The sequence below is a fragment of the Melanerpes formicivorus genome, unplaced genomic scaffold (assembly GCF_026170545.1).
Source record: "Melanerpes formicivorus ecotype bairdi unplaced genomic scaffold, bMelFor1.0.p_v2 SCAF_26, whole genome shotgun sequence".
Lineage (NCBI taxonomy): Eukaryota > Metazoa > Chordata > Aves > Piciformes > Picidae > Melanerpes > Melanerpes formicivorus.
In genome coordinates, this window is record NW_027142378.1 from 6,382,449 (window position 1) to 6,405,247 (window position 22,799).

A 22,799-nucleotide genomic window follows, 5' to 3' on the forward strand; every position below is an offset into this window, starting at 1 on the left:
AGTGCTACAAGCTGCTACACAAGAGCAATTCCAACTGGTTTCCAGTAATTCTGCTGTTCTACTCACAAATACAAGAGTTAGCATTCAAGAAGTTATTTGGTACTGGAAAGACAAATCCTCATGCAGGGGTAACCATAAGCTGTTTAGGCATTTTAGGGATTAAGTGTTGCCACTAAATGAAAGCAAGTCACAAAGCTCCTAGTTTGTAACACGAAGAAAGTTCTAGTACTTTGTGAAGGCACCATATAGTGCATGTGTTTTATGACGCTACCATGTGTATGCATCCTGCTCTGTATTCCTAAACCCATCACCAAGATACCATTGAGAACTTCTCTCTGCATGCCTCGGTTTCCTTATATCAAAGTAAGGGTTATGTCTTTGATACCCCTCAGATGAATGGATCAAATTAACCCATTAAATGTAAAGCATTATATTCAATCACAGGTTTACCATGTCTGTTTTACCTAAATATTTTAATCTGTAATATCAAATTAAACCACTCCTAAAAGTTAGGCATGGCTGCAGAAGTTCCAGACTGTGCAACATGAATCTCAGTAATTTCAATGGATACAATGCCAAGATATTAGCACTCCAAATGATTTGATCTGCATCATCTACAAGTTCAGAAAAGTCTTGTCATAGCTCCTCAGTTATTTCCCCCTCACTTTGAATAGTTCTGATATGAAAGCTGCCAGCTACAAAACAAACAAACAAAAAACCCACTGACCTTCCAAACCAAAAACTCCAATCCCACAGTATTTAAATGTTGAATCTACTGCATGGTATTTCTCTTAAAGAATTTTGGGTTTGACACACTGATGAAAATTCATTTGCTACGTAGTGGTTAAATGAACTGAGGAATAATTTGGTTGCTATGGTTGCTCTCACTTACATGGAGCTACTGCTGGTGATCCTTCCTTATGTAAAGAGAAGGGAGGTGGTACACTTTCAATGATTTCTTGATTCTATGAAGACAGACACTTCAGACCCATAAAGTTCCCCTTTTATGTGGCACTTCCTTTAAAGCAAGTTTGTCTCCTTGAGTAAATTTTCTCCTGGTTGTGATGTGAGATATATATACACACACATACACACATACATCTATATGTGTCATAGATATCTATATCTTCATCTCATGTATTCCATTGGATAGATGTTATTACAGATTAGAAGAATAAAATGTACAAGTTTATCTACTGAGTGTATAAGGAAAGTTGGTATCACCCAAGCCAGAAATGTAGCACCACTTATTTCTGGGTTCCCCTGAACACATCACTACCACCTGCCCCAGAAGTACCTGATATCATTAGCAGCATATGTAAATATACAGCTGCAGAATCAGTTGATTTCCATGCGTCAGTGGAAACCATCACTGGATTACTGTCTTTTTGGCCATATTTAAAAGATTCAATCAACATAAAAATATTTAGCTCTTTCTGCTGACACAGACACACCATATGAAGAGCTCCAAGTATCCTTTGAGCATGGAGGACTCTGTTCTGTATCCTACTAACTACTTCCAACATTTTTCAAATGGACAGGATGAATAGGGAGGAAGAAGGGAAGAAAATTATTCAGCAAAAATATGAATTAGAAACAGAAAAGAGATGTTTCTCATTTATTTCTAATTCGAAAGTCTGCACTCATTTCATTGCTCATTTAAAGATCTATATTATAAATTTCAAGCATATTTTAGATGTCTCAGTCTTTTCTCATGAATATAAAGATATTAAAAATAAGATTAAAAGAAAAAGATAAATAGTGATACAATTTGTTCAGAAAGGATTGGTGGATAAACATATGTATGGAATTACCTAGCTCAGTTTCACGCAAACATTTTACTAACTGGAAGGAAATGTGTGAGTTCTTCACCCATTTTTGACAGTCATCACTAATGGATGTTAAACTTAGCAACAGTTCATTGGCAGCTTCCCAAGACTGGCACTAATGTAAGAATTTGGATTTGATACAAGTGAAAGAAAACTATTTAAAAATCATTGTTCTCCTGTATTTGGATGGAGGTTTTAAATAGTTAAATACAAAATACCAAATATGCTGCTCATGGATATAACAGTTTCTGGGGAGGAGGGGGAAGAAGGAGGAGGGCAAACCTTCTACTACATGATAAGAAATATAAAAATATTAAGTAGAAGCCCATGAAAACATTAAGGTCTGGAAGCACAGATTTCAGCAAAGAAGCTTATGTTACTTCTGTGTATTTCTGCACAACAAAGCTAAAATGCTGGCTGGGATTTCTGAGCATTTCCACAACCCAAACAGTAAGAGGAAGCTATTCAAAGTCACAAGAGTTCCGTTGTGAACTGCAATGGAAACAGAACAGAGTCTTTATCTTAATCAGTTGCGTAGAATGAACTTATTGATTTACCATCTTTTCTCCATGTTTAGAGCCTTAGCCACTTATACATTACTGATGTACATTCAACAAACACATGCTATTCTTGCAAGTATTTTGAGGGAGGGATGTTGCATCTGTGATGCTAGTGCTGTATCTTGAGGTCATGAATCACCAAGAAAATACAGATGAATACAAATATGGGGAAGTAACATCTAAGTTTGTAACTTGTACTCTATTTAGAATGACAAATTTTTAAACACATTAAATACTTAGACGGAAATGTCATTGTCACCACTTTTTGTTGCAAGTGTATTTACTACATTTGGTCAAAAGCATACTCCTGTACCTGCACGGTGAAATGAGCTCCAGGTCTCTCCATACACAGCATAACAGGGTGGGGGGAGGGGGGGAGTGTAAATTACTGTATAATCATCAACTGAATCTTAGCTAATGTGCACCACTATTAACCATGGTTAGTGGCAATTAAGCACATAAGGCCCTTGAAACCTTTGAAAACCTGAGAGCTGCATTATTCTGTAGACTCTTTGCTGAGAATATACTGATAGAATAACACATGGGCATTTACAAGAAAACAAACCAAAACAAACCCCACAAGTTTTAGTTTTGTTATAAACTGAGACAAAATAATAAGAGAAAATAAAAGTCATTAACCCTTCATTCTCAATATAACTCTTATAGTTACATGCTCTCCTTTCCTTTCTGGAAAGGCCTAATTTTCTACAGGGATATCAAGGGGACTACTGCTCTCCATTTTCCTAAAGTTAGCACACATCTGCTAAATGCAGTGAGACACCCTGTTTACCTTTGTTGTAATAAACTTAAGGCTTTTCCATTTAAGAGCTGTATAAATGAATCAGTATTCATTCACAACTATACCTAGAGATATCTATTATAAAGCAGAGTGTTTGTTGTTAATTTCCTTCTTATTCTGCTTTCATGCCATATTCCTCTGTACTGATGGTGTTTGGAATTGCTTAGACATAATCACAAGTGTAAGTGAAATAAAAATGAAAGCAATGCATTTTTTTTCTCTCATGTGCTGCAAGCATTTATCAACAGACAAAGGTGATAAAAATTCACATGTAAAAGGTCCTGCCTGATATCTAATTTAAACACAGTGGCTTAGCAAACTACTACAACACAGTAGCTTTGTCCCCTGCTCCAAAAACCAAACAAAAGGAAAAATCCCAAAGCATCTGCACATATTTGGGATTGCCCTCAAAATCCAGGGCAATACTTAGTAACTTATGTCAGAATTTCCAAGGGAAACACTAGGGAGTTGGCTTGCTGGTTTTAACTCTACCTATCTATCTATCTATCTATCTATCTATCTATCTATCTATCTATCTATCTACTTACCTACCTGCCTACAAAATTATATCTCTCTCTATATAGAGATAAATTTCTCATATGTTGAAAGTAAATTTACATACATCAGTAAAAAATGTGAGCAAAACATGCAAGATTAATTAACACATGCATGAATGCAATCAGTCTTTCTTCACTGGGTGCTTCTTAGCCAAAGATATTTTTTTTCTCACACTGCAGAAACCTCTATTCGAGCAAGAACCCACTAACATCATGTGGTCCTCTAATCACTGTCATTACCAAGGCAGAAGCAACTGCTATTGATCACACACAGCATTTGGTAAGATCCATTTTTCCAATTAAATTTATATTCTTGTTCTTGGATGTCTGTTTTTATTTAGTTTTGAACACAATTACAGCTGTATCTTTGTTAACTCCTGTGGCAGAAAGTCATTTGCAGAAGCTGTTGCTCTTGGTAGCAGTAACTGTTACTGATTATAGTATTGCTTAAAGCAAATTCCTTGTTGTAAATGGCATCAAACATTTTCACCTGCCTATTGGAACAAGACATGATGTTCATTGGAAATAGAATAGAATAGAATAGAATAGAATAGAATAGAATAGAATAGAATAGAATAGAATAGAATAGAATAGAATAGAATAGAATAGAATAGAATAGAAGAATATAAAAGAAAGTAATGCAGCTGGCCTCTGGATTTAAGCAATAAACTCGTAGACTTGTGTCTGGAGACACACTCAGATAGAAAATCAAACTATCACCAAAGCATCTGATGTGATGCCTGTTTCTCTCTATTACTAGTGACCAAACATTATATTCAACTGTGAACCATGATCCTAATTAATAAAGGTCAAAGTTTTCAAGGACAGCTTCTGGGTTTGAATTTCCAGCTTGAAATACCTAAAGCTGGATTTTTCAGCTGTGAGGTTCCCAGATGTTTTACTGGACTTGCATCCCACACAATGTCAAGGGGGAAAAAAATCCACAAAACCAGGTCCCACATCACTTCAAATCAGAACCATTTCACTTAAGAAATTGATTCTGGGGTTTAACACCTGCCAGAAGGATGGCATGATCCCTATTTGCACATACAGTTTAAAAATCCTGATCTAAACTGTTTATTTGGTCAGCTCCAACCTTATCTCACCCCATTTTCTAAACTTCATTTTATTTGATGTCAGAAAAAAGTATACAAGTTCTCACTAAAGATTTTTAGCCTTTTTATTTAATACAAAGTACTGTGAAAATAATATGCTTTTAAAATAGAATTGTAGAGGTTCTCTACACATATGAAAATACTAAGTTTACATTATGCTGCTATAAATATCTGTGGACTTTCTCTTATTCCAAGAAATATAAGAATTATATTCAAGTAGCTTTTCAACAAATGTCAAAAATCATCCATTATAAGCTTGGTTATAAAGGTGGGAGAACAATTGTGCTGTTAGGGAAGTCTGCTGGAGTTTGGGACTCAAATCGGACTCTATCCATAACCTGTTGTGACCTAAGACAATGCATCAGATTAAAACTTCCCTTTAACATCAGCTTGCCCAATACTTAAATTACACAGGTAAAGTGTTTTCCTTCTTTCATATATCAGGGGAGAAAGGGAAGAATCCTGTGATAACTGATACTTGCAAAGTTATCAGTGATTTCCTCGTGCAAGAGAAAACAAGCTTGGAGTTCTCCAGCATGTGGTTATGATTAAGAAAGACAAGGTAAGGCTATAACCATACTGTACTGAGCAAAGAGGATTTCCTCTTCTAAGGAAGTTATATTATTATGGTCTGTACCAAACCACACTGTGTGATCTCCCAACAACCATGCTGAAGCTGCCTTCTCAGCTGCAGTGTTGCTGTATAAGTCTGTTCTATCTGCTTTGAAAGTAGACACCAACCTGTTTGACTCCTGACAACACCCCACCATATCCCTGTCAAGCAGGGACAACATCAAAAACAAAGCCACAAGGCCAAATCCATCCCGGGCTTGTGCAGCTCAAACCAATGCATGTGCCCTAAAATCCAACAAGCAGAAATCTTTCTTGGTGACCTACTGTCTCATCTCATTACAATACGTTCGCTGATTCTTATTTCCCCCCCTTTCCTTAGGACAGACAGTTGCCCACCAGAATACTTTCAAACGGAGAAAAGGGTCCCTAAAGGCTATGCTGTGGCCGTGGCAGCCCCAACTCTCCCTTCAGTCCCAGTGTTGGGGCAAGAGCGGCCTGTCTCGGTGCGACACAAGGATGCCTTGGGACAGTCAGACAAAGCGACAGAATCTGGGGAATAGCTTGTAGCCCCGGGAAGGAAGGCCGCTTCTTTCCCCTGATCCGGCATCCACTTAGTATTGTAATTCTTTATCTTTCAGCAACTTTCCTTCGCGCCTTCAGCCCCCTGGAAACTTCGGGCAAACGCCGAGGAGAGGAAGAACAAAGGGGCAAAGAACAAAGAGCCGGGGAGGAAAAGGGAGCGGAGGAAAGGGTAGAGCTTCCCCCTTTCAGGTCTGTCCGGGGCGGGGGGTGGGTGTCCTCCTCGCTCTGAGGCTGCCGCCCGCCTCGGAGCTCCAGCCAGCAGTGTCCCCGGCGGCTGCCACACGAAGAGAGCCTCCCTGCCGGTCGTCCTGGGCCCCCCCACTCGGGGCATAAACACCCACTACACACACACGCACGCACACAAACACCCTGACAAGGCTTGCTTGCAGTCTAGTTCGTGCCCGACCGCAAAACGCCCCCTCCTCCGAAGGAACGGTGAGATAACTAGGTAGGAGGCTGCTCGGCTCCCTCGGCCACGCAGCCATGCCCTTCTGCCTGCTCCTCAGCCAGCCTCTGCGGGGAGAGACCCCGGCAGAGCAACACGTGTCCGGTCCCAAACCCCTGGTCACTGCTTCGCAGAGGTAGCGCCGCTCCGCGGGGGCGGATGTCGGGGCTTCTAGGGAACTCAAGAAACCAGAGAGCAAGAGATCAAGGCTTCTCCCTTTCGCTACCGAGGTCCTGCTCGCCTGACAACAATGCTAAACTTCTGTTCAGTGTCACTAAGCACCGCTTTTGGACGGCCTTCTTCTCCTGCACTCCCCCTTACCCCGTGCGACCCTTCGCAAACTTCCTGCTCCCTCCAACAGCGGTTAAACACCCTGGAAAGCTGCAAGTGTCCTCGCTACCTGTTGCTATGAGGCCCCTGCCCTCCTGTTCGGGGAGAGCAATTAATTCTTTTCTCTCTGTTACTAAGTTAAATGTCACCGCAGATGGCACCGGGCTGTGAGAGTCCAGTCGAGGTGTAAACCTCCGGTAGCTGCGGGCGGGGAACGAGCCAAGGGGGGAAGGTTTGGGCAGGATGGGCAGCAGCGACCGGCAACCCCTCGAAGAGGCGAGGTGAGCCCTGCGTTGCTGCTCAACTTCAGAGCGAAACCAAGGGGGAGACAAACAACGGCTGCAAGGGGGCAGGGGAGTAGTTTTGTCATCAGGGGAATGCATGTCCTAAACGCCATCCTGCAACTACTTCTTAGAAAAGGACGGGGAGTTATCTTTAATCTTCTCGGGCAGGTATTTCCAAATTAAAGAGTTGATTGGCGCCGTTCGTCATTTGAGTAATAACCAAAGGGAATCCGAGCCTTAACTACGAAACTTTTAAGAAGGTAGACCCCCCCCCCCCCCCCCCGGCCCCTTTTTTGATATTTATTTATTTATTTAAGCTAGAAACGAGGTAACAGAACCTCACTATTCTGAAGGCGAACTGAATCTAGTCCTTAATCGGAGTGGCAGCGAGCGCGGCGCGGAGCCGCGGTGCGGGTTCCCCGCGGGAAACGGTCCCGCAGCGGCTCGGGCGACTGGGCGCTTGCTGCACCGGCCCCGTCGTGACACTCCAAACCCCGCGTAGGAAGATCACCCTCGTCCCGCAAGCCACCGTCATGAGCAACCCCCTGTTAGCGAAATCGGAGGAAGGTGGGGAACGAGACAAGCAATAAAAAAAGCTGCGATTCGCAGGTGAGGAGCCTGGGGTGCAGCTGTAATATGCTGCCCTGGGAACGCTAGTAAAACTTCAGCCCATCCTGTGCCCTTAGTTACGGGCACAGCTTGTGCCCTTAGTTAACTAAAGCCAATTGCTTCCATATGAAAGGTTTCGTGTGTGGTTACGTGTAAGGAAATATAAAAAGGTGATGAGTATGTTTTTGTTATGATTTAATCAAATAAATTAAAGGAGAAGGGTAAGGATACGCCCCGTTTAGGACTTCAAAAAAAGAAGAAAAAAAAAAAAACGCATTAGTTTTGGGAGAGCTCTCTGTCCCAAGCCTTTCCTGCTGCACAGAGCAAAGCGAGGCTCTCGGAGTCCACTCATCTCATTACTGCTGGTTGTTTGGGGTTTCTCTTTTCTTCCTAATGGAGTAACCTTTCATATGCGACTGCAGTTTCGAGGGGGGAAAAGGGTGAGTAGGTGCCAAAACAAGCTGGGGGTGGGGCAGAATTTTGCGTTTCAAGCAATTCTGCACACAGCAATTCTGCTTACAGCAGAGAGGTAGGTGGATCCTTGAAAACATCTTCCACCGGGGTGTCCTACTTTAGCAATTCTAATTAAAACAAGGTTTAAAAGATGCAAAGAAAGAGCAAGCTTCTTGCTTTATTTCCAATGGGCGTGGGGGATACCGTCGGGAACAAAGTGCTTCTAGCTTGTTCTAACGTGCACCCTTGTTTAAAAGGGAAGAAAAAAAAAAAAAAAAAAAGGAGTCAAGCTCGTCCTCTGATTTCAACTAATGTATTTTTAACTGGATTTCTTCTCCCTGCTTTGTGTGATCTGATACCTACCGTGTAGCCCTGGCCCACTTTCAGCCCTGCGGGTGCCCTGTATTGTGTGCGTGTCTGAAAGAAAAGGCAAAGTCTCCCGTCTCGCACTCTTGTGCCCTATACCTGTGCTTAGGAATTGAATTGTGTCCAAGCTAATGGTCAGCAAAATACGGATCCTATCGCTCTTCTCGCTGCCTAACAACGAGAGGAGCCGTGACTTTGTTGGGTCCAGCCTGGCTAGCACGACTGTGACCGTCCGGCAGCTCAAATCAATAAAGCAGCCAGTTTTCTGACGCTTCTTTTCCACGGCTGCTTATTGAAATGGAGGCTTTACTGCCACCTATAAATAGCGCTGGATCCAATCACTTTTTTATCCCCCCCCCCCCCAATCCCTACGTAAAGCAGCAAAGTTATAATCCAAGCTACTCCAAGCTCTTGCTGTTTTTCGAGGGCTGCTGTGCGGGAGGTCCTGGCACCAAATGCGGCTGCGCTGCAGCCTCTGAAGGAAGCAAGGGGCTCCCCAAACTCAGACACACACCAGCTGCCTTTGAACTTTGTTCATAGGCATGTGAGGGAGAGGAACAAATACTAATACTCACCGTGCTCTTTGGCTTTCCAGGTGTAACTCCGTCTCTCCCTCTTCTTTGTGTATAAATGAGCAGAGGTTACAGCCCGGGCACACAGTATAATGCCCTGGATAACCCCGACCCTGTTAATTTAATGCTACGCTAACCTGAGAGTGTGTGATTGGAGCTCAAGTATTGCTTCAGAAAAGCGCCTCTCCACGCTGGGAGCAAATTCGCCTCCTCTGTCCACACCCCTTCTTTCCACGCGAAGTCTCCCAGCCCCTCATTGCTCCACAAACCAGCGCACCTACCTTTCCGAGAGGCACATTTTCTAACACAGATTGCATTTTTCCTCCCTTCTCGAATCAACTCTGCAATTTCTTAAGCCCAAGTGCCGTGCCCTGCCTGCTGCGTGGGGCTCTGTTCCACGCACTCTGCCACGCCGAGGTGTGGGGCTGCCTGGATAGTAGCCGAAACACGGCGTGGGGGAAGGCAGAGGAGCTCAGGGATGCGGGGACGCGCTGGAGCTCCTCGTGAAGTCTGCACCGCGCTGTCGCCCCCGCCGGGAAAGGGGCCGCGGGAGAGAGGGGCCGGGGCGCATCTCATCTCCCCGAAATCTCACGCGCAGCCCCAGGGACCGGGCTTTCTACCTGCCTGCACAGAAGGCTAGGAGCTGTCACACAGTCGTCAATGTACGCGGAGCGATCAAACCCCCTTCTCCCCGCACACTCTCCTTCTTTTTTTTTTTTTTTTTTTTTTTTTTTTTTTTTTTTTTCAATATTTATTTCCCTTTTAATTCCCCATAAACGGGGTTTGATGAATACAGCTCGTTACCCGCGCTGATGCCAGGGTAATAATTTTCAGGGGGTCTGAGCGCTCCAGGGAAAGAAAAGTGGAGGAAGAGGGAGGGATGCAACCTCCGTTATCTCGCTATTACTAATTCCCAGCCGACTCGGACTCAGGGGACAAGGCGATCGCTTAACAAACCCTCCTCCTCCTCCTCCTCTCCCTCCACCTATCCTTCCTTCCTTCCTTCCTTCCTTCCTTCCTTCTCCCCAGCACATTTTCTCCCCCGCACTCGCCCACGTTTCATTCCTCCACTTCAGGAGGAATACGCCGTGGAAACTCAAACTAAAAAGAAAAAGGAAGGGGGTGGAGGGGAGGGAAAAAAAAAAAAAAGGAAAAAAAAAGAAAGAAGAAAGGGTAGGTGGGAGGGAGACATGAAGAGAATAAAAAAAAAATAAAGGAAGGGGAGGGAGGAAGAAAAGGACAGAAAGTGTCTGTGCCTGATCGCTGACCATCTGTGCAAAAGGTGATCATTGTTAGGTACTCACATGGCTGGTGGCAGAGCAGCTCTTAGCAATTAATAAGTCTCTCAGCTTGAGCTCTTCTTTCCCCTTTTTGATGGCAGCGCTCTCTGTGTGTCTCTCTCTCACTCACGCACACACACACAAACCCGATCAGATGCTTCAGGACCGGCCACTTTGCGAGGGCAACAACACGGGAGGGTTTGTATTACTCCAGGTTCGTGTGTGTAGCCTATAAATAGCGAACTTTTTGATGGAATCAGCTAACAAATGAGAGGAGAAGGCGTAATTTTGCGCAGGGAGCCCCCCTCTCTCTTTGCAAGATTAAAACCCCCCAGGCAGCAGACAGAGCTAAAGTTGTGGGTGTGTAGAAAGGAATTTCGCTTTATTGTGATCATGTGCGAGGTTTTTGTTTGTTTGTTTATTTTGGGGGTTGTTTTTATTCCTCCCTCTCTCTCTCAACCTACATGTTACATCCTCCCTCCCTGCCTTCCCATCCAGGGGCAGGAACTGACCCGGATTAGCACCGAAATCCAAGTTGGAAATACGGTGCGTTTGCGTGGTTTTTTGTTTGTTTTGTGTTTTTGTTTGTTTATTGGGGGGGGGGGTGGAGAGGGGAGGTACACACACGACTGGGGTGGGGGGGGGTGTCCATGAGATACCGGCTGGAAGTGAAGCAGGCGGGCAGTCACGCTTTCCATCCTGCGCCCTCACTTTGACAGCAAGTGGGGATCAGAAAGAAAACAGGTCGGAATTATTGGGTGGAGGTGTTACTTTGATGGGGATGAAGTGTTTGCCCAGAGCCAGAGTCAGTCACGGAATGACAGACCCCCGCCTCGAGAGAATGCCCCATGAAACACCTAGCCGTGGGGTTCCCACGTTCCCGTGGCGCGTCCGCCCGGGCCACCCCAGCTTCTCTCTCCACCCAGCGCACCGCGGCCCCGAACACGCGTGGCACCGGGCCCGTGGCTGGGCACGCGTGGATGTCAGGCGAGAGCCTCATCCTTGAGCGCTCCCGGCTATGCCGAGGCGAGCAGGCGGGGCAAGTGCCCCCCACCCCAGCGCTCTCCTCCCTTCGGAGGGCATCGCCCGGACTGACCCTTTCAGGATGCGCAGAGGTCCCCCCCTCTCTGCGGGAGGCGATGGCGGGGCCAGTCCGACGGCTCGGCGGGGAGAGCAGCCCCCAAGTATGGGGTCGCACTGGGGCCAGCAGGGGGGAGCCGTCGGCTCCATCGCCCAGCCTGGCCTTCTGTGAACAGCCTCTGGGAAAGTGCCCGCTGGTTCCCCTCTGCCCTCCCCCTCTTTTGCTAAGAGGTTGAGCGGTACCGGTGTTTTTGGCCTTCCCTCGTAATGACAGTTACCTGTCTCTGGAGGACAGTGATTTGCGGGAAGCTGAAGGCTGAGTCCCTGTCAGGAGCAGACCTGCAGCTGATAAGGATCCTACCACAGCAGCTATGAAGAGGTTTTCTCTCCTGACAGGTACCTGACAAGGCTGGCCGGGGAAGAACTGCTGACCTGTCTAAAGAAATATATCTGCGTCTCCCAGAATGGCAGGACAGATGGTGCCAGTTCTCGCCGAGGCGACTTTTCTCGATGGCATACGCTAAGCGGAGTTGATGAGTGTTTTGTTTTTGCGGCAGGGAGGCAGTGATGCCCTCAGAGATCCCGTAGCACGGACTCCTTGTGAAATGTCTGCTCCCGCGGGCCTCTGCCCCGTCCACGCACCCGTGACCTGCCGCAAAAGCGCCGAGAGGAAAGCGTCTCTCGGCACGTTGGCTAAAGCCGGTGGCGGCGGCGTGCCCCTAGCTGCTCCTAAACCGGCCCTAGAGTTCGCCCCACGCTCGCTTCCATTCCCCCTGCGGGGAGGCGGCCCTTGCCGAGCCCCTTCCAGGCGACGGGACCTTGCCAGGCCCTCGGCCCAACCTCGTGCACGACGCGCTGCTGCGGGGACGCGCACGGACCCCGGAGGGCGCAGGCAGGGGCGCTGCGGGCAGCGTGTGCGCGCTTCATGCAATCTCTAAGCGCTGCTGTTCCTATACCTCCACCGAGGGGTACGTATAGCGGCCATACGTGCGGCCGGGTGCCGCCGCGCCCGCCCGGTCTCTGCTGAGGGCTCCCGCTGCCGGGAGGGAGCAGAGAGAGGCGACTCGCTTCTCCGCGGCGGACGTGCAGCAGCCGGGATTCTCAGTGTGCTCTCAAGTGGTGTTTAGCCTGGCTCGCTGCTCTATCCGTACACGTTTCCAATCTCATGGCTCATAAACTATTAGCAAAGGGATTTCATGATTCACCTTCGCTACTCTACAAAGGAGAAGGGGGGAAAATACAATGTACATTCTTAGGAAGGAGACCCGGGCAGGGTTTCAATCACAGTCCTTTCTGCCTCCTCGGCGCGCAGCGCGGCGGGATGGCCGGTCCGGGGTCCCGAGCGGAGGGACTCGGCTCGAGGCTGGCAGCCAGGGCGGGGGGCTCCGCTTGGCCCCTCCGCAGGGCTGCTCTACGCGGGGTTGCTCTCTGCCACTGGCGCTTGGCTCCGGCTCAGCTGCTGATTGTCCCGCAGGGACCGAGGAGGTCAGCAGCGGCGCACGGAGCAGCAGCAGCAAGCAGCAACACTGCGAGTTGTGTTCTACTGGAAGCGGAGAAAATATTCCGGAGGAAAGAGTAAAATTTTGGTGATGAAAGGATGGGGCGGAGGGGGGGAAGGGGAGGGTTGGGGAAGACGGCATCCTGACACAGTTGGTTTTAATTTTTCTTTTTTTTTTTTTTTTTTTTTCTTTTAAATAAATAACATTAGGAGTTGTTTAGCTCTCCACTGAAATCTGACAAATGACACTCCGGGGTGTGAAGTACAATGCTCCTCAGTGTGGTGCGTCGGGGGGTGGTGGTGGAATATATTACGGAGAATAGAGGGTCGGATCTCCCAGGAAGGGTCCAGCAAGGCGGGGGGAGCAGCGGCAACGAGCTACAGCACCAAGGCCTGCAAAGAGCCAGTGTCAGGCCGGCAGGCTGGCGGAGGCAAACACACGCCTTGGCAGGGCGACTAGAATAACACAGGGCGATCCAGGCAAAGCTGCCGAAAGCCTGGGCTTGTGACAAACACGAGTGTTAATATGGTAACAGCTAAGTTAGTTTTTCTTTTTTTACTTTTTTTTTTTTTTTCTTTAAGAAATGGGATGCGATGAAATTTAGACCAAGAGATAATTATAAAAGCCAATATAATGAAGAGAGAGACCCACTTCGTAATTTTACACCGAGGAGAAAAATATTCTGGCGAAGTCTAGGGTCATCGCCGACAATAGAGCAATGTTCCCTCCCTGTTTAATATACATGGTTTGGGAAATGAAAGGAAAACGTAGCTAGCACCTGTAGTGCCAAAGGAAAAAAAGAAAATCAAATTACTACATCATATTTTGGGGCTATTTTGCAGGACACTCTTCAAAAATAGACCTGTATTTAATTATATCTGCAATGATTTTCTCTGTGCGGCTGCTAGTTAATAGTAAGGAGAAAATGGGGCTTCTACTAAGACTTTTACATCCTGATATCTTTAAGAAAAAAGGAAAAAAAATCATTTTGTGTTAATCGCAAGCCACCAATCTGGATCAACTTTTAATTAACACATTGACCTGCCGAAGAAGCAAACCGTCTCAAAAAACCAAAATAGACGCTATACCTATACATGCATTGCTGGATCGGTGTGATCCTGGAAGCCCCAGGGATCTTACCCCTCTCTGAAAGAGACGAGGAGATGCTCAAGCCGCGCACCCTCTCGCCCACCCCCCGGGGCCGCTGCCCTCCCCGCATCTTGCGCAGGGTTGCGCTGGCGACGGTGGCCCCGGGAGGGCGAACGAGGGCCGGAGCCCCTCGGCAGCCTGTGAGAGTAAAAGGCCGCGACGGAAAGGTGGAGTGTGTAATAAACACCAATGGGGGGTGAACGCAGGCCCACGCGTGGGTGCTGCAGCTCCCGAGCCATGTTTGGCAGCTCCCCCTCACCCACAAAGGACAAAGAGAGCTCAGTAGCCTGAAATACAAACTGCTGTTCTCTCAGTTTCTGCCTCACCAGTGCTTTATGTTTATTTTTTTTGTTGTTGTTGTTGTGGTTTGTTTGGTTTTTTTTAATTATTCCCCCTCCCCATTAATTTTGTTGTATTCCAGACTTCAAGCAGGTTAGATGCCTGACTTGCCCTCTCCCCCCTCACTTCTCCCCCTAACACAGGGACTGGAGTATGTTACTGCCAAGTTAAAGTATAACTGCTCCACAGGTAATAATTAAAGAGCTTCTTTCTAAATCTCTTCCCCCATCACCACCCACCAAACTCGGAGGCTTTCTTTCACAATAGATTATATTGATCACACACATGGGCATGTTCTCCTCAGAGGAGCCGCCTGTGAGTTGCTCTCAATTTGGTGTGCTCAGTGCACACACTCCTGGACCTCCCCCCACCTTTTCCTTAAGCTGGAGGTTTCTTTAGGGATGCATTTCTATAAACTCTTTCAAATCTCCACAAAGAGGAAATTCTACAAGCCAAAGGAGACTGACAGTTGCTCAGATGCAAACAAACAGGCTTTAGCCATACTTCCAAATATTGTCCCACATTCACACTGTGAGTGAGTTAAAAATAAGAGACATAGAAGGAACAAAGTCACTGACATCAGTAAGGGAGTATCTCTGTTGACTGGGAAGACCTATAACTTTTTCTCGTGGTGATACTTGACAAAAAAACCTTTCAGCCTCATTCATCCTAAAGCCACACTGAAAGTTTTAGGGGCTTTGACTTATTTGAGATCATTAATCTGCCAGAGAAGCGCAGCACACACCTGATATCAAGGGAGGGTCAAGAGCTGGCCAGTTTCAGCTGGTCCCACATTTGATTTAGCTCAGGCTGTATGCTGTAAGATGTATGCTGTGGTGTTTTGATAAGAAAAAAGGAGTCAGCAGTTTGATTTGGCAAGTCTTTCTGTCTTTCTTTCATTTTTTTTCCTCCCCTTCTCTGAAGAGGGCCGCAGTTTAAGCTAAGGGATTTGTTATTGCTGTTGGGCTGGTTTTTAGGAAGGGTTCTCAGTCTGCATGGGGCTATCTCATCATTTACTGTTAACACTTAACTGTGTTCCTTATTCTCCCAAGTAAGCCAGACACTGGCAAGCACTTCTATGCAGCTTATCTACCTCAGGAATCTGATATCTCAATCTTGTGCCTTTGCTAGGGTTGACCCCAGCCAGGGTGCTTGGAGCAATAGCAAAGGCAGTGGCTGCCACCCAGCTGGTCACACGAGCTTCATCTCAGCAGAGCCCTGACACAGCTCTCCCTCTCACACCTCTCTTTTCCACAGGGCCTTGTTCCTGAGTTGCTTCAGGTGCCTCATAAATATGTGGAATTTGTACCAGTATACTGTACCAACAAGACATTTGTTCATAGCTGAATTAAACTATTATTTGCATTCGTCATTGGAATGGGCTGCCCAGGGAGGTGGTGGAGTCACCATCCCTGGAGGGCTTCAAGAGGGGATTGGATGTGGCACTTGGTGCCATGGTCTAGTCATGAGGTCTGTGGTGACAGGTTGGACTCGATGATCTTTGAGGTCTCTTCCAACCTTAGTGATACTGTGATACCTGCCACACCTGCTGTGCCCTCTTTTTTAGCCTCCCAAGCCTTTGGATTGCAGAGGGTTAAGTCATAGAAGTCATACAAGTGACGTTTTCTCTGATTGTGTCACTGCAGTGTAAAGAATACTTGCAATGCCCCAGACCAGAGCAACACCACACAAGTAACACCCCTCAGAGGTGACAGCAATTGGGTGCATAAGTGGGGGACTAAGAATCAGATCATGATTTAAGGATTCTATCCCTGATTTTTTTTCTCCTTTCCTCCTATTTTAGTTTATCTGCCTCTAAACCAGGGAAGTAACAGCCACTGGCCCTGCTGACTTTTCATGAGGCAGCTGATGGTTGAAAAAAAATTGGAAATTCTCAGAGGACATAATCTGTGACAATATTCCAAGGTGGATGTGCTGCTTTTCCTTGTGTTGCAGTTGGCAAACATTTCTCAGCAGAGACCGTATTTTCTGCTACATGTAGCTTGAGAAGAAAACATCATCACTTAGGCTGAAAACCGATATGCTGACTGTCTGTACCGAGCAGATTATTTTGAAAATACCTGCCAAAACAATTTGTCCATTTCCAAGAACAAGGTTATGGAAAAATAAACAGTTTTGCTCATACTCAAAAAATGGAAACTTTTTCTCCTTTGAAATGCTCTGCTGCCCTCAGGCTTTGAAGCACAGACTCAAAATGTGACCTTTTTTTTTTTTTTTTTTTTTTAATTTAAAATGTGCCTTTCCATCCCTGTTGAAATTTATTCAAATGTGGCTAACCTGTAAATATTAGAAATTCTGTCATGAACACACTCTCAGTAATGATTTCTTTTATTCTAGCAGGCAAATGGAATTGTTGAAGATTGGCCTTCTCTGCAAACAGAAGCTTAAGGATAGAGTGGTGAGGATAGATTCCCCTTTTAATCCCCACCTCCAAATTTTCCCCATGAGCCCAAGCTTTGGCTTAGGATCTGAGAGGTAGGAATCCTATCTCTTCTAAGCTCTGAATGATTTGAAGGTTGTGTCAAGAAGCAAGGTCTCCGCATGAATACGGCAGGGAGAAAAAACAATCCAGCCTGTGACAGAGCAGGCGATAGAAGCAGCCAAACCGTCCAGAGAGAAAAACTGGGACTGGTGTTTGGAGGCAGGAGCCTGGGACTGATTAGGTAAGGAGACGCAGAGGTTGTGCAGAGAAAGCGGAAAGAAACTGTTCAGTTGAGGAGCCTGGAGGGGAAATAGGAGGGCAAGGATAGCAAAACCAAGGAGTGTTGTCAGCCAAAAGTAAGAATGCATAATTGCAGGATGTCTGGAGTAGCTGGGCTGAATTTCATTGGAAATATGGTAGAAATTCTGAATGTCAGAATGTTTTCTTTCACTACTTTTTTAGCGGATGCAGTTCAGCTACATCACCATTGCTTGCTATTTGGACTGAATGTCAGGATGTTTTTTTTCCCCACTGTCTTTTAACTGATGCAGTTCAGATATATCATTACTGTTTTTTATTTGGAATAGAGACTGCTTTCTTACGCTAAAAAAGAATTAAATGTCCTTGAAAGAAGTAATTCAGAACTGATCCAAAGATTTTTTAAATAACTTTGTGTGTGTGTGTCACCACTGAGCTAAGGAAATGTGTTAAATATCAAACACTAAGCATGACATCAGGCACTTGGCTGTTAAGGAAATTACTAACCTGAGGGTTTCAGAGCACCTCGTTTCAGCCTCCATACATTATGATATACAACACACAGAGTTTATTCCACAAGTTTCCTGAAGCAGAAAAAAGCCCTGCAGGGCACACTCCATCTGGGGACAGATCAGAACTTTGTAGTTTTATTCACAAGACTCCTGCCCAATTTGTCACAGAGTTGGGTACAGTTTATACACAAGGTAGAGGGCTGCAAGAGCAGAAATTGGGCTTTGTGGCAACGAGATGGCTGAATTTTGCCTGATGGTTTTCTTTCCATTCTCCTTTCACCTCAGAGCTTCTACAATGTAGGAAAAATTGCCTGAAGAGGTAATGATTAACTGAGATTTCCATATTATGGGGGCCATGTCTTGAAATTTGCAGGTCTGGTACACTAAAGTGAATCACTACCTTGGACAAAATCTATGGGACTTTGCATCGGCAAAGAGATGAAGAATGTCAGGTTATTAAAAAACCCCTAAGTAGATAGTATCTCTAATTGGATACTCAAAATTAGTAGGCTTGTTTGTTCATTTTCACTTTAATCTCATTTACTTGGAATACAGTTTTATCAAAAATGATAGGATGATCTCATCCTATCTCATTCCATTTCAGGTTGTTTGCTAAGCATCCAGCTACTATTCTATGGCATGGTGGGGACAGGAGAAAGCCAATAGTAGTGGTTTCACATTATGACTTAAGTTGTATGCCCCAAATAAAACTTAGAGAGTCCCACACAGGTAAGCTTAACAGTGGAAACTAACTCCTGAAAAAAGCTTTGCCCAGGTACTATTCTGAATACCAGAGATGCTCACCAAGAAGATCAAGCAAGGCCCACTGCCTTGTCAAATTGCACTCATATGCCATTGAATAAAAGCTTTGTAAAGTTACTCATGGAAAGAGAGGAGGAAGACAAAAGGGGAACAAGCCCAGGGTATCAGAGAACATGGAAATGAGGTGCTGACCCGAAGAGACAAAAGTGCATGTCTCTACCAGTGAAAGCATTCAGTATCTGGGACACTTTGACTTCAGGTGTACACCACTGCCACTTACTTACCTTTTGATTACCACACAGTCTCTTTCTGTTTTTGTTTTGGTTTGTTTGCTTTGTTTTGTTTTTCAGTTGCCTCAAGACTAACATTTTTCTATTATGTAGTTTGAATTTTGAGGAAACCAGTTTTCCCCAGAAAATTCCTGGTGATCCCTAAGTATCTAGTGTTGTGATTAAAGGCTGTATGATAAAGCATCTGCACAAGATGCGTGTCCAGAGAAGGGCAACAAGGCTGGGGAGAGGCCTTGAACACAAGCCCTATGAGGAGAGGCTGAGGGAGCTGGGATTGTTTAGCCTGGAGAAGAGGAGGCTCAGGGGTGACCTCATTGCCCTCTACAACTACCTGAAAGGTGGTTGTAGCCAGGAAGGGGTTGGCCTCTCCTCCCAGGCAACCAGCACCAGAACAAGGGGACACAGTCTCAAGCTGTGCCAGGGGAGTTTTAGACTCGAGGTGAGGAGGAAGTTCTTCACCGAGCGAGTCATTCGTCATTGGAACGGGTTGCCCAGGGAGGTGGTTGAGTCATCGACCCTGGAGGTGTTCAAGAGGAGATTGGACGTGGCACTTGGTGCCATGACAGTCATGGGGTCTGTGTTGATAGGTTGGACTCGATGATCCTCGAGGTCCTTTCCAACCTAAGTGATACTGTGATACTGTGAAGGCATTGGTACTGAGCAATGTGATTAGCTTTCATTCTCTCACCTTCTACTGCTTCTTACCGGGTTTAAATGTTTAAAGAGTTTGTAAGACTCATTTAATGTGAATGTGTGTGTCAGTGTAAAATATTATACAGCTGAGCAAGATTTGTCTCCTACCTAATTTATTGTATTTTTTTGTTTAATTTCAATTACAATGCAGCTTTTTGCATTAGTTCCTTGATTTTTCATTCCTTAGCAATTTTCATTCCTTGATTCTTCATTTCCTTCAGCTTCATTGCAAATTTAAGGGCATTAGTGATATCTCACTTGGTTTAACAAATGCTTTTTATTTTTAGGGTCTTGAGTACTTATGAAACACAGCAGATTGATAGCTTTTAGACAGTACTTGAGCTCATCCGCTGCTTAGGTACAACACAGGGAACTCCTCTGTCCTCCCAGAGTTAAGCACAACAAAAGTATGACTGCACTGGAGAGTCCAAGCACCCTCTGAATTTTTTCTCAATTAGCACATATTTAATTGTTTATTTATTTGGTAACACTGGCACCTATCCATTGGGAACTGGACTGAAGAAACCTTCAAATTATTTCAGGTGGGTAGATTTAACGTTAACAACTCTGATTGATCTGCACAGGTCTGCATTTGAACAAATAACAGGAAAAAAGCTGCTCTTGAACATTTTAAATTTTCTTTTCTATGTCAGAACACAGAAGAGCTCCATGATCACTCTCTCTTAGTTACTAAGACAAGGAAGTGCCGTCACCAGGCCTGTGGTCCTGACCTCAGTTGAAGGATCCTTGGCTTGGAGTAAAGCAGTCACTGAGCTCACCAAAACAGCCAAATTAACTGTCTGCTTAGCTGTGGATTAAAATTCACCCAAGATTCAAATTCATCCAAGACAGCAAGTGAAACACAATTTGGTACTGCTTCTCTGCCTCACAGCAGATCCCCATTCAGCATAAACCTGCAGTTCAACATGAGTTTTTAAACCTAGAAATAAACACAGTGGCCTTGTAAAAGTGTAGCTTTAATAACTTGAACAAATGTGATAGATAAATGCAGATGTAAAAAGAAACTGATCCAGTTTTTAGTAATACAGAGACTCTATGAGAGCAGAGTGTAAAGACCACTTCAGGAGTCCTAATGCAATCAGCAGTCACCCTTATTTTGAGTAGTAACTCATAACAAATAAAGTGCCATCTCCTCTGATCACAGACCTCTTTAGCATCATTTTTATCACCACAGCCTAACTCTCTGCTTCTCTAACAAACCACAGGCTTGATTGAAATGTTATAGAGTAAATTGCTTAATGCTTTCTAGAGACCTCAGATATGCGATGTACTCAGTGCATGAAAGAGACAGCTTATATCAAACCCAGGGATAACAAAACTGACCTGCTACAGAACAGCCTCTCTCTTTTCCCCATTGGTATCAGATGCAGTGCTTGGATTTAGTAGCAAAGCAATGTATGCTTCCAAGTTTGTCATTTTTATACCAGTGTATAAGACAGAACAACTAATACAATCTCAATTATGCAATGCCAGGGTGGCCATCTGACTGGTTAGGAACTAATTTTAACAAAGATAACAGAGATGGAATTTTTAGGTGTAACATCCACATCTCTGCTGAGCAAGATTAGTAAAACCCAAACAGAACAACTTCAAGATGTAGAACAAAAGTAATGTTGACAGAAAACAGAATATTCAATGTTGTATTTTTATACCCTACATTATCAGCCTCTTTGCAGAGCTAGATTCCTCTCACTATGGCTAGTAAGAATAGAACGGGGGTGGATGGGGGGGAAGAAGGAGCTTTTCTCAGTGTATCTGACCAAGTCAAAGATCTAGTATTCATGTCAATAAAGCTTTACTATTGCTTGTGATGATAATCCTGTATCATTGCCCCCCCCCCCCCCCCCCCCCGAGGTGACTATATCTCAATCATGAATGAATAGATCACTATAAAAAAGTGTGTACCTACTTTGATGTACAGCAATCTGACTGTATCTCTCTGTACCTCAGGAGGCTCAAAAATGACAATAGGGGTGGCAGTAAATAATTTACATATAAGATTAATGCTTATTGCAATAGCACTGCAATATTTCCTAGGCACGTGTTCCAAGGCAGAGATTGTGTTCATAAATGAACCAATGATATAACTGACTTGTGCACTTCTAACTTTTTGGTTTGTTTGTTTGTTTGTTTTATAATTTATTCTAATTTTCTGGATATGAGGATGCCTCTTCCTACTAGCAGTGGCTGGTGGATCTTTTTCTCCCTTGTTCCTCAAAAATTCCCCACTTGCTGACCTGTGTCACTAACAGATAGAACGTGGAAAGCAGACATGTCCGGGGAAGCAAATTTAAGGTGATAAAAATATTCTGTACATACTGTGTGGACTCAGTAGTTCACTCCTAGGGAAGGCTTGCAGAACATAACCACAAGTTAGTAAGACATCCAGACTAACTTTGCACAGCCAGGTCAACCTGCTTAAAGGCAGATGAATGTCTGTCTTTTATCAAGTTCAAAGTCAAGAAGAGCTACAGTGCTTAAAGTTGTTTTTTGTTCCCCCCAGTGATTTGTTTGTTTGTTTGTTTGTTTTGTCAGGGTTACTCCACATTTATGTGAATGAGAAGCTTATACAGGCTTAGTTGTGACACTTGACAGAGAAGTGGCAAGTGCTTGAGATCTGGCAGCTATAACTTGTGACTCAGGTTAGTTTGGCTCTCTTAAAAAAAACAGAACAGTTTTTTAAACTAAGTATCCATGACAAAATGTTTTGGCAATAACTAAAGTGAAAATTTTGTACATTTGAACTCTCGCTATTGAGTGAAAACTGCTTCAGAAGATGTTGTAGTTGTATGCTTTCATTACAAGAGACATACTAATGTTCTGTCCTGTACAGAATATATGGGTGAGGAGAACAGTGTGGGGAAAACTCAGTAAGCCTTCATCTTCTGCATGGACAAAATGAGCAACAGTGATGAAGGTGGTAAAGGGTGCAGAACTACGCAGAGGGGGCTGATGCTGAAGATCAAACTCACTGATAAGTAAGGGTGCTCAAATGAATTAAAATAGAAATTACTTCCCATCCATCACACAAATCCTTTACTATCCTATTTTAATGATTTTATTACAGTTATCTACACCTGAAAAATACGTATTTTCTAGTAACCATACTTCATATTTCAATACCCTTTCCCAGTAAATCGATGCAGCCCAGGTATTTCCTTCATAAAAATGCGGGTGAGCTTTTTCTAAATTTGTAGAGTCGGTGTTAGAGTTTGAGTCTTAAAACCTTAGAAAGGACATTAAAAAGAAAACAAACCCCAAACCAACCAAAACCAAAACAACAAACCCAACAAAACCCCACAACAGGAATGAAACTCATTTCACTTAGTGGAAGAATAAGGCTCTGCAGTATACTTATTTAATTAGAGTCATAAATGTACCAACATTCTTAACTGTGCT

At 44.6% G+C, this 22,799-nt stretch overlaps 1 protein-coding gene across 2 annotated transcripts in view; it reads right to left on the reverse strand.

Moving 5' to 3' along the window:
* ESRRG (estrogen related receptor gamma) overlaps nucleotides 1-9,486 on the reverse strand; it is a 412,693-nt gene extending 403,207 nt beyond the window's left edge. Inside the window, exon 1 of one of the 2 annotated variants that reach the window (XM_068153480.1) lies at nucleotides 9,078-9,486. The gene's annotated coding sequence lies outside the window, so the exon portion shown is untranslated. The remainder of the gene's footprint in view (nucleotides 1-9,077) is intronic. The other variant, XM_068153478.1, reaches the window with a different exon arrangement.
* Nucleotides 9,487-22,799: the final 13,313 nt, after the last annotated feature.